Below are 7,500 nucleotides of genomic sequence, written 5' to 3' on the forward strand. Positions count from 1 at the left end.
AAACCACCATTCAGGTCCCTTAGGTGAGGTATCTCGGTAAGTGCATGTGTAGTTAGGCCCAAACCCGTTGTCTAGTGGGAATACATGTCATTTATGCGAGCTGCGACTCTTCAGGATAGCCGTTTTTCTTTTACTATCTTTATTTTGGACCACCCGCCATGATTACCACCACAACCACAACATCAACCACCAACCACAACACCGCTTCACCACAACCGCCACGACCTTCACGTCACACCTCGCAACCGTAGCATCGCCACCGTTCTTGCCCCGCTGTGGGTACCGGTGTTGGACTCGTGCAGGGCGCACGTTGAACAGCGTGTACAAAATCACGGATTTTGTGCTTCAAAAACGGATCAAAAACGACACACGCCCACTTTTTGCCGTCCAATCGGTGAGCGAGGGGCGATTTGGCCCCGCCTCCAGAACGATCGATATATGCAAATTTGTGGATCAAAAAGCCTTCACGCCCACTTTTTCTCGGGCCAATGGGGAGCGAGGTGAAAGGTCAAAGGGAGGGGGTCAAAGGCGAAGCTACGGGGGGATAAAAGGACGGTGTTCGTCAGTCAGGAGAGAACGAGAAGGAGTCGGAGGGAGAAAGAGTCAGAGAAGAGTGTGGAAGTCTGGAGCCCGAAGCCTGCAGTAGCTGGAGAAGCTGAAGAGAGTCGAACGAGGAGAGCCCAAAGAAGAGTCCAGGGTGGAGAGTCCAGAGGCGGAGAGGCGGCAGCGGCGAAGGCAGACGAGGGGGTGCTCGCGACGGTGCCGGGAGCTGCGCGCCCGAGGAAGGCCGGCAGCGCGACCTGGCCGAGGTGGAGACGCACACCAGGGATAATAAAGATCCTCTATACCCCGAGCATCAGCAACCCCCTCCTGTTTCCCCCCGCGCTGAGATAGTGCGACCAAGGGGGCCCCTTTTCCCACCCCCTGCCTGACACTGTCCGCGAGGCCCGCGGAGTGAGGCGCCATCGCCGCTCCGCGTCTCATCACCAGACGGGTAGGCGCGACCCGGTCTCGGCCTCAGGCCCGCCTCATCCTTGAGGGTATTTCTTTTCCTTGGTTTTGGGTATGTGTTGTCGGCGCCGTCTGTGAAGTAGAATTGTATAAGTGTTGCCGTGTGCTCGGTAGTCGGTATTAGCTCTGCACTGTGTTTTCACTTTTATATTTGCTTTTTGTGTAAATGGAATTGTGTTTTCTTTTTTTTGTGTGCTTTTGGTGGAATTGTATTTGTGTGCTTCCCGTGTGCCGCGAATAAATGTGCTTTATTGTTGAACTGTTTCCCGCTTCGCTTCGTCTTTTTCCTCCATTGAATCCCCATCTTGCTTCACGTAAAGGGTTGGTAGTGGGCTGAATACGCCCGATAATTAATCGAACCGTCGAGGTCGACGATAACACCGCTCGGTTATTCTGATAGTACGGAACGGGTCGCTTAAGTGGCCCGTGTCCGAAGTCGACCTGCGGCGAGGTGCGATCGCCCGGTCTACCCTCCGCGTGGGTACTTAGGTAGGTCGAATTTGGCGAGCAACCCTATCCCACGCGGGGGCTGATTGGCTCGATCGCGGTGAGACCGAAAGGTCCACCCGTGACTGGTTCCCGGCGTTAGTCCGAGAGGGTCACGACTGGATTGTCCGTCCGGTGGGCGACGTGCCGCGATTCGAGTTACGTGGCCGTCAGCACGCCGGCGGGCGCGAAATCCGCAACACTGGTGTCAGGTCGTGCGATACAAATTCATCGCCCTCCTCGCGGCACTGGTATCGGAGAACAGGAAAACGGGCTCTCCTGTCTCCGGCTAAATTCACGGGAATCGGTCCAGGGGTGAGAGAAGCGACCCCCGATTCCCTCCAAATTACGAGCGAGCAAATTAACCCTTCACGAGAAGCAAGATGGCGTCTCAAGGCGAGCGGGAGCCGGGGGTATTAGAAATGTATATGTGTAGTAATGTAGAATCCATGGTCCAGGATGGAATCCCCGAGCAGGAAATGTTGATTGTGCAGGAACACGGACTCGCCCAACTGAACCCAGGGCCCGAGGTGGGTGCGGCAGCGGCCGCGGTGTATGACACCTCCCCCCCTCTCCACCAAGACCCTTCCCCAACCCCTGCCGAAACGGCTCACTCAAGCGCACCCGACATAGCCCAGCTATGCGCCATGCTGGCGGCAATGACAACGAGGATGGATGCGAATACACAACAAATGAATGAAAAAATGGATGCGAATATGAAAAAAATGGATGAAAAGATGGATACAAATACAAATGAAGTGAAAACGACGATGGATGCGAATACACAACACATGAACGAGAAGATGGATACAAATACAAATGAAATGAAAAACGAAATGAACAAGCAAATAAACGGAATGGAAGCAAACATGAAGGAAGAAATGAAAGAGCTGCGGGGTGAGACGCAGAACATGGGCCGAAGCCTGCAGGCGGGCATGAAGGCCGTGACAAAGGAAATAATAATAGTGGAGACAAGGGAGGTAAAGGGTGAAGAGTTGGCAGAGACACGGGAGATAGAAAAAATAGAGGAAAGACTACACGAGGAAGACGGGGTAAGTGACGCACACACACACACAGATGTAGTAGAGGACAATGGGGGTGAGCTGGCGGACTGGGTAGAGACCCAGTGCGAGCACCTGGATGGCCTCCTCCAGGAACGAGCGGAGGGAGTATGCCCCCTTGAGGTGAGTCACGACCAGGTGAGTTCGGTCGTGCTTTGCGAGGTTGAGAGGAGGAGTGCTGTGGACAGGTGCACGGAGAGCTTGGGGGGTGTAGAGGCCCCGGAGACCCTTGTGGGGACTCGAATCCCCAGTGTGGTTGTCCCTGTGTGTGTGGTGCAAGGCGTGAGTGCGTCCCCGTGTGTGGAAGCGACCCCGTGTGTGAGTGGTGTGGTGGCGATGGTGCCAGAGTACGTGCTTCCCAGCACGCCGTGTGTGGATGAGGCACCGTGTATGGAAGAGGCCGTGTGTGTGAGTGAAACGGCCAGTATGAGTGAGGAACCGCGGGTGAGTGCCCCCGCGTGTGTGGATGAGGCACCGCGGTTAAGTGCCCCCGCGTGTATGAGTGAGGCACGGTGTGTGGATGAGGCACAGCGGTTGAGTGCCCTCGCGTGTGTGGGTGAGGCACCGCGGGTGAGTGCCCCCGCGCGAGTGAATGGAGCACCACGTGTGAGTAGTATGGTTTGTGTGAGTAGTGAGGCACGCGTGAGTGAACGGCCGTGTGCAAGGTCGCTGTGTGCAAGGGAGACCGTGTGTGTGAGAGAGCGGTATGTGAGGGAGATGTCGGTTGGCATGCGGGAGCACGCAGCCGCGTCTCCCCGTGTGAATGTGATGGAGTGGACTGTGTGCGTCGTAACACGCAGGTATGCGTGTGTGGAATGGAGACGGAGACGGCGACAGAGGAGAGAAAGCCGTGTAGCGGCTGTAGCTGTTTCGGGGACCGTGCCGGGTTCACCCAGCCGCGAGCACGAGGTTCGTGCTGTGCAACGCACGAGACCACCACGTGCTCGCTTGCGAGAGTGAAGTCCCGGTCCGGAAACGCACGTGGTGGATTTGCCGATCCCGCGGACGGACAAAGTTTAGGCAGGTAAATGGATTTGGACCGGACGGGTTCTCCACGCGATCGTGTGTGTTAGGCTCCAACGGGCAAAGCACATGTGTTCGCGTGGGGAACCCCTCGAGACGTGGGGCTTGTTTTTTTCTGCGCACGGTGACGTCATGGCTGCACGTGGGGTTGTAATCCGGCAGGAGGGGTATCTCTGCCGGATGGTCCCGTCCAAGGAGGGACGAGGAACACGTGCAGCTGCATGACGTCACGGGCAGGTGCAAAGTGCGCGAGCTCTGAGTTGCCACACAGGTGCTGCGCATGGAAAAAAAAAAAAAGCAAGCCTCACTTTCGGGTGTACAGGATTCCTGGGCAAGGGGTGAAAGACCCCCTTACGCTGGGCACAGGATGGAAACTAGTTAGGGGGAAGGGTTAGCTTAGCTCGACCGACTTCATGGGGCAGGGGTAAGTCCTCATGGAGTCCGTGGAATGGATTAGATAGAGGGATTGTAGCGAGATTTAGGTTGGGAAATAAAATGACTTATTTGGGGACATTTGGAGACAGGGACAGACTTGTGAATGTGTAGAGGGGACGTAGCTTAGCTACGTAGTGTTAAAAGGAACGTGCTGTAGTTTAAGGGACGACGTGGGAGCACGAGTTAGTTAGGGGATGTAGTTAGGAGGATGGCAGAGTTCAGTGGTGTGTGTGTTGAAGAGTTGTTGGTGAGTGAATTGGAAGCATGTGCTTGGTGAGTGAGTGAGGCCAGCGGGTCTGTGTGTATGGAGTGAATGGGGAATGCATGGTGCGATGAGTGATTGGGGGGAGGAGTGACTCCCGCCCAAGGGACCCCGGGGTCAGTGTAGAGTGAGTTAGGGGGTTAGTCAAATTGAAAAATGGAGGTCGTTTTGTTGTTGGTGGGAAAGTAGGCTCGAGACCCATTTGGAGGGGTGCAGGAGCCCTGTTGACGGGCTTGGGAGCGTGGCTGCGAAAGGTGAGTATCGCTGAGTGGGTACCCCGGGCACCAGGCTAGTCGGCCGCAGTAGGCCATGGGCCCATGGGGGGCCGGGATAGAGTAGTGGGCACGGGTGCGCCTGCTTGGTGCGAGGGCCCGGGGCGCCATTAGCCGCGTGGGCAGTGTTGTGGGCACGGGTGACCCTCGGAAAGGGGCCCGGGAGGCCGGCCTGCCACGTGTGCGTTTCAGGGGAGGTGCCATGGGGGCACTCCCCGGTGTTAGGGAGCTGGTAGGCTCGGAGGCAGTGTAGTGCCCGGGGGTGCCATAGCGGGAGAATCGGCAGAGGGTCGTGCCTGCCAAAGGGAGCCACGTGTCCCAGCCAGGAGACCGTGTGAGGGCACGGAGAGAAAATTGGGGGGGCGAGGCCCGAAATAGTAAGGACACCAACACAGGCGACGGGAATCTGGGTTGTTAGAACCAATAGTTTAAGCGAGAGGCGCTTGTTGAAAGCCCCGGGGTAGTTTAAGAGTTAATGGTTAGGGTAGATTAGGAGATGTAACCCTCCGCACCATCCATCCCCTCGCTGTCGTTGTGGGCCGCTGGACCCACTTGGTGTTAAGATCGCTGAACTCTGGGGAGGCCATTCTGAGGCTTCGTTGGGCCTCGACACGGGACGTTAGCTCTCCCTTATTCCCCTCCGGGAAGGGAACGTAGGGGTTGGGAGTAGGCTAGGTGACAGGATAGGTTAGCCGAACAAGGACGATAAAGGGGGTTAGGGGACGATTTATAGTGGGGAAGTAAAAATAAAAACAACAAAAAAAAATAAGTTGGGGCTAAATTGGGGTTTGACAAATTAAGGGAGTGGGTATGAACAGTGACAGGCAAAGGCGATAGGTGGGAGGGAGACAGGTAGGTAGGTCCGAGCCCGCCTTCCAAGTGGCCAGCACCACCGCACTCCCTCCACCAACCTCCACTGAACGGCAAAGGCTGGCCAACTTCATCGGCTGGCCGTGTTTTGCTTCAAGGCAGAGGCCGGCCAACTTCATCGGCAGCTGTTGTTTTGCTGCAAGGCCTGTGCCATCGGCTGGCCGTGTTGTGCTGCAAGGCCTGTGCCGGCCCACTTCATCTGCCGGCTGGCTGTTTTTCTGCAAGGCCTGTGCCGGCCAGTTCATCTGCCGGCTGTGTTTGCCTGCAGCAGCCTTCTTCTGCGGGCTGTGTTTGCCTGCTCACCTTTGCCATGCCATGCCCACTGCCCCTGTTCACCAGCCCCGTTCAACTTTTTGCTTTGCCCCCCCTGTTCGTTTCCATGTGCGCCAGGATCTGAAAGCAACAGTTTGCAAGCTGCAAGAACTGCCCCGTTGGCAGCTACAACACGGGCCTGCAGTGGCGGCCCGTGCACCGTGTTTGTGTTCATCCATCCATTCGTTGTGCTCATTGCGTGTGCCACTTGAGCTGACACGGAAACTGCGTATGTGCAGCCCAAGCACCGTTGTGGTTCACTGAGTTCAGTTCAAAAGGGAAGGCCTTGGACTGCGTGTGAGCAGCCAGCCACGTTCCCTGTCACCTGCATTGTTTGAGCCAGAGACTGCATGCGGGCAGCCTGGCTCCCTGCTAACTGCTTTCTTTTTGCAGAGTTCAATGATCCTGGGCCATGGTTTAGTGTAAAATTTGTAAGTTAAGGTAAGATGTACTGTAAATATGAGTGCGCCCCCGGCATGTATGTCTTAGCGCCGGCAATTTTATTTAAGTCGTCCGTATGAGTGAGTTTGTTTAGATAGTTACGCAGCCCTCAGGTTATTTATTTTGGGGACACGAATACCATGAATGTCGCACTCAGGGATCCGTAGGTAAAATGTACTAGGGGAAAACTACACATGATGGCACACGAAAATTTGACGACTCGGGACGAGTCTGTAAAAAGGGGAGGGGGTAGTGTTGTGGTTACCAAATTCGCAAACCACCATTCAGGTCCCTTAGGTGAGGTATCTCGGTAAGTGCATGTGTAGTTAGGCCCAAACCCGTTGTCTAGTGGGAATACATGTCATTTATGCGAGCTGCGACTCTTCAGGATAGCCGTTTTTCTTTTACTATCTTTATTTTGGACCACCCGCCATGATTACCACCACAACCACAACATCAACCACCAACCACAACACCGCTTCACCACAACCGCCACGACCTTCACGTCACACCTCGCAACCGTAGCATCGCCACCGTTCTTGCCCCGCTGTGGGTACCGGTGTTGGACTCGTGCAGGGCGCACGTTGAACAGCGTGTACAAAATCACGGATTTTGTGCTTCAAAAACGGATCAAAAACGACACACGCCCACTTTTTGCCGTCCAATCAGTGAGCGAGGGGCGATTTGGCCCCGCCTCCAGAACGATCGATATATGCAAATTTGTGGATCAAAAAGCCTTCACGCCCACTTTTTCTCGGGCCAATGGGGAGCGAGGTGAAAGGTCAAAGGGAGGGGGTCAAAGGCGAAGCTACGGGGGGATAAAAGGACGGTGTTCGTCAGTCAGGAGAGAACGAGAAGGAGTCGGAGGGAGAAAGAGTCAGAGAAGAGTGTGGAAGTCTGGAGCCCGAAGCCTGTAGTAGCTGGAGAAGCTGAAGAGAGTCGAACGAGGAGAGCCCAAAGAAGAGTCCAGGGTGGAGAGTCCAGAGGCGGAGAGGCGGCAGCGGCGAAGGCAGACGAGGGGGTGCTCGCGACGGTGCCGGGAGCTGCGCGCCCGAGGAAGGCCGGCAGCGCGACCTGGCCGAGGTGGAGACGCACACCAGGGATAATAAAGATCCTCTATACCCCGAGCATCAGCAACCCCCTCCTGTTTCCCCCCGCGCTGAGATAGTGCGACCAAGGGGGCCCCTTTTCCCACCCCCTGCCTGACACTGTCCGCGAGGCCCGCGGAGTGAGGGGCCATCGCCGCTCCGCGTCTCATCACCAGACGGGTAGGCGCGACCCGGTCTCGGCCTCAGGCCCGCCTCATCCTTGAGGGTATTTCTTTTCC

This window comes from Eptatretus burgeri, chromosome 16 (assembly GCF_056783735.1).
Source record: "Eptatretus burgeri isolate ZD-2024b chromosome 16, Ebu_testis_v1, whole genome shotgun sequence".
Classification (NCBI taxonomy): Eukaryota; Metazoa; Chordata; class Myxini; order Myxiniformes; family Myxinidae; genus Eptatretus; species Eptatretus burgeri.